Source organism: Pholis gunnellus, assembly GCF_910591455.1.
Source record: "Pholis gunnellus genome assembly, chromosome: 18".
Classification (NCBI taxonomy): domain Eukaryota; kingdom Metazoa; phylum Chordata; class Actinopteri; order Perciformes; family Pholidae; genus Pholis; species Pholis gunnellus.
Genome location: NC_136545.1, coordinates 1,525,890 through 1,533,932, shown reverse-complemented (window position 1 = coordinate 1,533,932; position 8,043 = coordinate 1,525,890).

Below are 8,043 nucleotides of genomic sequence, written 5' to 3'. Positions count from 1 at the left end.
GGTCATTCTTCTGCAGGATTGTGTGAACTGCTCCGACTCATTCATCAACTTCACTGGTTTGGTGTTGCATTCAATAAAAACACTCAAGTCATCTAAAGTGACACTTTTGTATTGTGAAATTTTATTTGGGGTTCAACTTCAGTCATGCTGAGTTCATGCGAAGCTTCTTAAATAGTGAATATAACATGTATAGTGGCTTAAAACAGCTTTGCATCTGTCAACAAGCAGCTACACCGAGTCATGAGGATTACTTTGTAGAACACAGGATTTTAAATCAGTCCATGTCCAGATCAAAGCTTTGCCACATATCCAACAGCTCTGAGAAACCATCACAGGTCAGAAGATGAACACATAAGACGGATTGTAAACACTTCAGGAATAATAATAAGTATTTCTTTAGGTATTAAGCATTAAGTTGGGTTTGTTAGACAGAACAATGCTTTCTCCACACATACAACTAACAGGCCAATGCTGGCAGTAAAGATGTGATGATCATTAAACACAAAAAACATTGAAGGATGAAAGATGGAGGAAAAAAAAACATTGCTATTCTTGGATACTACTCTACTGAAGGTGGACCCAGAGGTACTGCCATGCTATTACAGAAAAGGTTTATCAGCTATAGGAGGCAATTTAATCTCATGCTCAGCTTTGGTCAGAATGCTTTCAGCACTCATCAGTCTAGTCTCAGTTTGCCAAAATTCAAGAAGACATTTCCGGGGACCACAGGATGCTCGATGCTTCCTCCTGCAGTGCGGAGAAGAGTAAGAGGCCCTCAACAGTCTTCTGATGACACAATACAGCACAAGCAGGAGGACATTTTACCATCCTAGTCTGTTCCACAAACAGGGTTTCTTTAAGATCTTGCAGTACTTGTGCCTGCACAACCTTATCTACTTCACACATCAGAACACATGTAATCCTTCAGGTTTAGGGACATTTGTACATACAGCAGCATGATTTAACAGCAAGTAGGCATTAAGATCCCGTCAAAACAAGCTCGGACTATGATAGATTATTAAACTGTTAAAAAGCTAAATATAACCAAACCGAATTGCCACGTTAGACCTACATCAGTGATTGCCGCCGTCGTATCATCCTTATGTAGCTTAGTGAAATACAGTCACATTCTGTAAACTCCACCTTTGTCTTTTCCTAACTCCTCATGAATTCTTTCCTTGACCTCATGACGTTTTCCTTAGAGGTCAGTGAAAAGTGGTTAGGAACAGACGTTGGGAGGTCATTTTTGGACTTTTCGACCGCAGCAAGTGTCTACACATACAATGAATACGACTTATCTAAATGTACATGCACATAGACACACGGCTAAATCGGCAACAGCGCTCAACAACAACCATTTGACTACTATAAAACAACATGAGACATCTTATAAATGTGAGAGTAGCTGTGCTCTCCATGTTTCAGTCTTATACAATGGCTCATATAGTCAACTCCTACAACAGTGTTCACACACAAAGCACAGTGAGAAATCATTCTTTAGACCCAATTGCTTACATTATGATGACATGATTTTGTCAGAGGTGCTGAGACGCTGACAGCAGAGTCACAACAGAACAGGTTAGAGGTTGAATGATGGTGACAGTGATGATATAGTAACGAAGGTAAAAACGGGAAGCACAGGTGGTGCTATGACTGAGTAGTAACTGAGGTAATTAAGGTCCACTGCAGGCTGTTTAATAAGAATAAACCAAACGTTGTGATTAGTTATTGCCTCATGATCAACACATGCTCAGTCTTCCATGTATGTATGTTTGGTTCTGAAATTACATAAAAAGAACAAGTAAATACATGATGTATACAACTAGGTTGCAATAACCTAGATAATTAACAAAGACACAGGTAATTGTCACTAAATCTTTGGTTTAAATACACTTATACTGCCATCTACTGGTAGAAATGGTGAACACGTTTACTCTGCGTCTCCTTATACAGTCGATGCTCTGCGTTCACTCGAGCAACAGCACAATATGGTGGAAACTTAAATATCAGTGCTCACAGCAACAACTCTGGGCACACAAAAATGACTTTGATTAAACCATATTACGAACTGTATTGCATTAAACAATCCACAGATTAATTGAAAACTTAATTCTTGCTGTACATGAATGAATGAATATGAAATCACATGTAGTCAACTACTGTTGCTAACATACTCCCATCGGCCCACGTTTATTTGTTTTTATCAGTGGCGGCTGGTCAATAGAGGGCCAAAAAAAAAGGGCCAAAAAAAAAAGAAGAAAAGAAAATCCTGTGCTTTTATTTTGAAGCGGATTTTGTATGCAGCCTGTCTGCTCGTCATCTCCGCTTGTGTGCACGTCTCAGAACGCGCAGCTGGTGCACCGAGGGGGTCTATGAAGCAGTTTAGCCAATTGCTGATTAAAGATAGAAATGAGTGACATACAATTTAGCCAATCAGCGTCCTCAAAGAGATTCAGAGTGGGGCCAAAACGATTTTTCATCAAGGCTAATGACACTGATATCCTTGAGAAAGATGTTGGCTCCATCCTTGCGCAAGCATCCAAGTATGGTAACGCAATTCATCTGGCAAAAGCTGCTGCAATGATCAGACAGGACATGCTTCATCACAAGTCCAAAAGGAGAAGATGTCATTAGCAATACAAGGAAATGCTTGGATGCTATGTCCCCATGCTCTCATGAGGAAGCAGGCACCCAAATATTTGTACATGCCAGGGATGCAGCAATGGAAGGCATCAAGTCCCTCATCATCAAGGCCAATGACACTGATATCCTTGTCATAGCGATATCTATACTGCCATCTTTACAGGCCATTGGTCTTGAGAGTATGTGGATTGTGTTTGGCCAAAGAGCCAGTGTTCGATGGATTCCAGTCCATGAAGTAATAGCTGCAATTAGGACTGACAAAGCCAGTGGATTACCGTACTTTCATGCATTCACAGGCTGTGACATTGCATCTGCATTTCATGGGAAAGAGAAGAAGACAGCATGGCAGAAAGAAGACAGCATGGCAGACTTGGAACATTTGTGATGAAGTTTCTGAAACCTTCACCAATCTCAGCCAGCATCCAACATCAATTAGTGACCTGGACCTGCAACAGTTAGAGAGATTTGTTGTCCTCATGTACGATAGATCAAGCGCAGTTACTGGTGTGGATGAAGCAAGACTGGATCTCTTTGCCCGCAAACAAAGGCCCAACAACTCGTGTTAGTAGAATAATATTGTAGATCTTATATGAAAATGTAGCATTTTTTTACAATGTTTAAAATGTGAAGTACAGTTGTTTCATTTATTGAACTTTTTTACCATCCATGCTGACTAGACTAGTCTGGGAATGTGCTATAAGTTACACATTTATCTTTAATAACTTTTTAACCCCTTAGCCTATTTAGAGGCCTCTGCTCGAAAATGTCATACCCATACTGAAAAGAGGTTTTCTCTCTAACTACAAGGTCTATTTGAATAATTTAAATGGCATAATAACACAAAAAAATGTGAGCTTTGTTAAGATGTGTACATATCAGTGTATATGTTACTGGTTAATGCTGAATGAAGATACCATATAGAAGAAACATTTTCTGGTTCGCCTGGAATAAAAAGCACTTTTATTGTTGATTTGTATTAGAAATAATGCAGCAGTAAGCCTAGAAAAACGATACAATCATAGTACAACATGTCAGTAGTCTCTAAATACTGTTTTTACTTTGATAAAGTGAAAGCACAATAGAAAAATAGAGGCTTTTGTACCTTCGAGGCTCGGAAAATGATTCGTCAAACTGAAAAGACTACCTCTTCCTCATACAAGCATGTAGAAACTCAGTTCTTTCAGAGAACGGCAGACAAAGACCGGGAGAAGACGGAACAAAGGATTTATTTGGGATTTTTGCCGACTTTCTTCAAGAAAATCATCTTAAGGTGCGAAGCGTTTAACATTTTTGGCAGTGTGGTTTTGTCTTCTTGTGTGTAACTGTAACTGCAACTTTTGAATTGTTAGAAGTAGAGGAATGTAGAAAGCATGATTGGCTTCAGCTTGGAGTGCTCATGCTGTGTGATATGTTCATCGTCCGTGAAAGTCCGGAGAAAAATAGATTATATGGTCCGTTTTGTCCGAATTTCTTCATTACGTGGGTATATGATATGTCATAAAAAACACTTTTATGCGTTTTCAGAAGTACTTTGTACTACATGTGTACACATGTGTAACCTTCTCAAAGCATGAATGCAAGAGTCGGTATCTAATGAATAGGCTACCTCCAAGTGTACGGCTCTGCCAGACATGCAGGTGAACAGGACTCCATACCTTTTAAATCAGGCTTCCTCCTCCTCTCACTTCAATCGGGCCAAAATAGTCCAATCCGACGTTGGTAAAAGGAGGGAGGTCAGGTAGGATTTTTTCCTGTGGCAAATCCGCCCTTCTTCTGCTCGCCTGTTTTGCCTCTCACACGCCGACACACAACACACTTTGAGACTACCTTCCTTGCGGCTGAATTTCCCTTTACAACCCAGTATTTCTTGCGAAGCTCTGAAAGCATATGGTTTCTACCACTGTCTCCAGAGCCTTTGTGGATGTGTCTTAGTATGAGAACTGAAATGTGAGCATCTTTGGGTAAGATACAGGGGTGTTTGGTCTCATCAGGCATTGCAGATCTACTCAGTTGGCCACCTACTCTTATGATTCCTTCATCTAGCATAGGATCGAGTCTACAGATCTTACTGTTCTTTTGGACTCTAGATGGGGTGGCTTCCAGTGTAGCCATTTCAGCTGGGAATAATTGTCTCTGGACATAGGTGATGACTGACCTTTCTGCCTGTGAGAGATCTTCCACTGTGAGGAACTGTCCACCAACTTTGGTTCTGAAAGTGCTGAGTTCAGTGCTCACCTTTTGGCTGCATGAGCGGGTCGCCATGTGACCTAAGGAAAGCTCCTTTCGCTTTTTAGTGACCAACATCAAAGCATTCGTGAGTTTCAGATACCATGCCACTGCTTTAAGTAGCCTCATCCAGTCTGAAAAGAATGAAATAAGCTGGTCTGTGGGAGTTCCAATGCTCTTCACCACTGTGGAGTATACAGCAGTGTTTTTCCTGACCTCAGGATCATCTTGTAACACTGACTTGGATCCTCCACAGGCCATCTTTCCTCAGGCTTCCATAGGAACTCAGGGGCATGTATCCATCTCCTTTGCTGCATGAATTTAACTGCCCTCAGTCCTCTTGAGGCATCATCAGCAGGATTGTCTTTGTTGCTTACATATCTCCATTGACACCGGTCTGTGTTGTCTCGAATTATTGACACCCTGTTGGCTACATAGGTCTTGAATCTAGTTTTGTCATTTCCAATGTACTTTAGCACTGTCTGGCTATCAGTCCAGGAGACAGAGGGTTTTAAGTCAAGGTGTAATTCTTTCCTCAGCACTTTGTCCACCTTCACCAGCAGTGCGGCAGCTGCCAGCTCCAATGCTGTGCTTTAAAGGAAGGACTCTGGACTTTCCTAGGACAAAAGAAACATGCACCGCATCCTGAACATCAACCTGCCGAATGTAGCTCACTGAGTCATAGCCATTTCCACTGGCATCAGCAAAGTGATGCAGTTGTGCATGTTTTGGTGTTCCATAAGGTTTAGGCTTCATATAACGTGCAACACTGAAGCTCTTAATCCTTTCTAGACTGTTCAACCAGTCAATCCACTGATCCAATATAGCCTGAGTTCAGTTTCAGCTCAGTTTCAGAGCTCGTGTCACGCTCTGCCTGAGTCTCATCTCTCAGTTTTAACACCTTGGTTTCATTCTGGTTTTGACTGTTAACAGCTTCACCCCCACAAAGGTTCCCAACGTTCGCTACGAGCTGAGCAAGTCTGCTCCGTTCAACCAGTCCAGGAACACAGCGGCTAATGCACAGGTGAAGACGTCAATGAATTTATTGATGTCATAGCATTTAAACAAATTATTAACAATAAAGATTTTCTGTTTTGCAACAGCATCCTGTGTGCATGTTGTCATATCAGCGGCATTGTAAAGAGAGAAGTGACTGCGTGGATAAGATTTATGGGTCAAAAAAGTAATTTAGCCAGGATCCCAAAAAGGCTGTGACGAGGAGGAGTAGACGTTATAGTAGGAGGAGTATCAGTAGTAATAGTAAAGGTGCTTTCACACAGCAAGTTGCTACGGCTGCATTTGTGGCCTGACAACACAATTGTTCTGCTATTCTAGTCTAATCACATCACCACAAAGAGAGGATTATAGTAGTTTAAAGTAGAGAACTGTTAGCAACATGCTATTTATGCTAACGTCAGTAGTGGTACTTAGATAGTAGATGCAGTAGCAGATGTAGCAATAGCAGCAGTAGTACCAGCAGCTGTAGTAGCAGTAGTTGTAGCAGCAGTGTGGCAGTAGTAGCATTGGCAGTAGAAGTAGTAACATTACTGGTTGTAGCAGTAGAACCTGTAGTAGCAGTCGTAGTTGTGTCAGTAGTAGTAGTTCATATACTGTCTGCTCACACTAATAATATCACAGGTAATGTAATGTTTCCTTCTGGAGGCGTTTGTCCACAGAGACTTCAGTGCAGTTCGAGATCAGGCCATGAAAATGATCCAGACAGCCTTCACTCTGCTGGACCAGGAGTTCCAGAAACTGGATCGGTACATGTACATCTCTGTGTTTACCTTTGTTTAGTTTGTTTTGATACATTTTTTTATATTTCATTATTGTTTAAAAATATACTGTATATATAAATTAATATATTTACATCAGACCATAACTGTCAATACAAGTAAAAAAGGTAAAACACAAAGGTATACCTTCAGTAGAAACTGATACAGTTGCGGTCGCTTTGAAGACATCACCTGGTTGACTGATTCATTGATTTACTTGAATGGATTTCTTCACGGCTGAGTGTCTTTTTCCCAGAGAGAGATCAGAGTTGTCTCAAGCTGCTGCTGCTCTGCAAAGAGAGAAAGAAGCTCATGAAGGCGGCAGACAACAACAGCAACAGGTATCATTTCCATGATATGCATGTCAGCATGCTAAATTAGGAACACAGAACATCTGAACATAAGTTGTGTGTGTGTGTGTGTGTGTGTGTGTGTGTCAGGAGCTACAGGAGATGCTGGACTGACATCGCTCTCAGAATGAGGCGTGGCTCCGAGCGAGAGCCGAGGACAACGACCGAGAGAGGAGGGAGCTCTGCAGACTCAGAGTCAGTAAGCACACACCACCTCACATCAGCCTCTTCTCCATTTCCTGTTGTATAGACTTTCTGTCTGGTTGCTGCTCTGTACATAAAAGTCCTCAGGAGGGTTTCTTTACTGGGGGGTTAATCTGCAAACCACATCCCCCATCCAGCCCCCTTTTATTTGTTGGTCATGTGGATCTTCTTTAAGTTCTTCTAATTCTTTAAAATGATTAAGACACAAACTTTTTAGGAGGGAAAACAACACAGTGCAAGACCTCTAAGAAACTATTTTGGGGATTATGATGTTTGGGAGTATTGCGTTTAAATGAACTCCCTCCTCTGTCCGTCTGTCTGATGGGTCCTCAGGAGGAGGTGCTGCAGGAGCAGGAGAGGCTGAAGGAGGAGCAGAACAGCATCCAGAAACGCAGCGAGCACCTTCTGTCCATCATGCAGCAGTTCAAAGGAATGTGAGACAGAGAGACAGACAGACAGACAGACAGATAGATAGGTCTTGTCCCTTTGGCTTTAAGTTCTTGGACCCTGTTGTTTTGACGAGGATTACTTGAAAGGGGGGAAAAAACCTTGATTAAACGCTCCTTCAATAAAAAAGAAAGATTGTTAAAAGTTTGTATCTTGTTGAGTGTGCAACAGCTGGTCATAACACTGTCATAGAAAACATTTGACTAATTTATTCAGATGTCAGACTGTCATAATAAACACTGAATTACAAAGCTCAGATGGTGTAAATGAGTCCTTTAGCATCACAGCTCTGACAGGAGGAATTAAATAACAAAATGTTGCCTTAACTGTCAGACAGATTGTATCATAACTTATTTTTATTAGCCTAACTGATCAACTGAAATGTTACATCTGTCTGC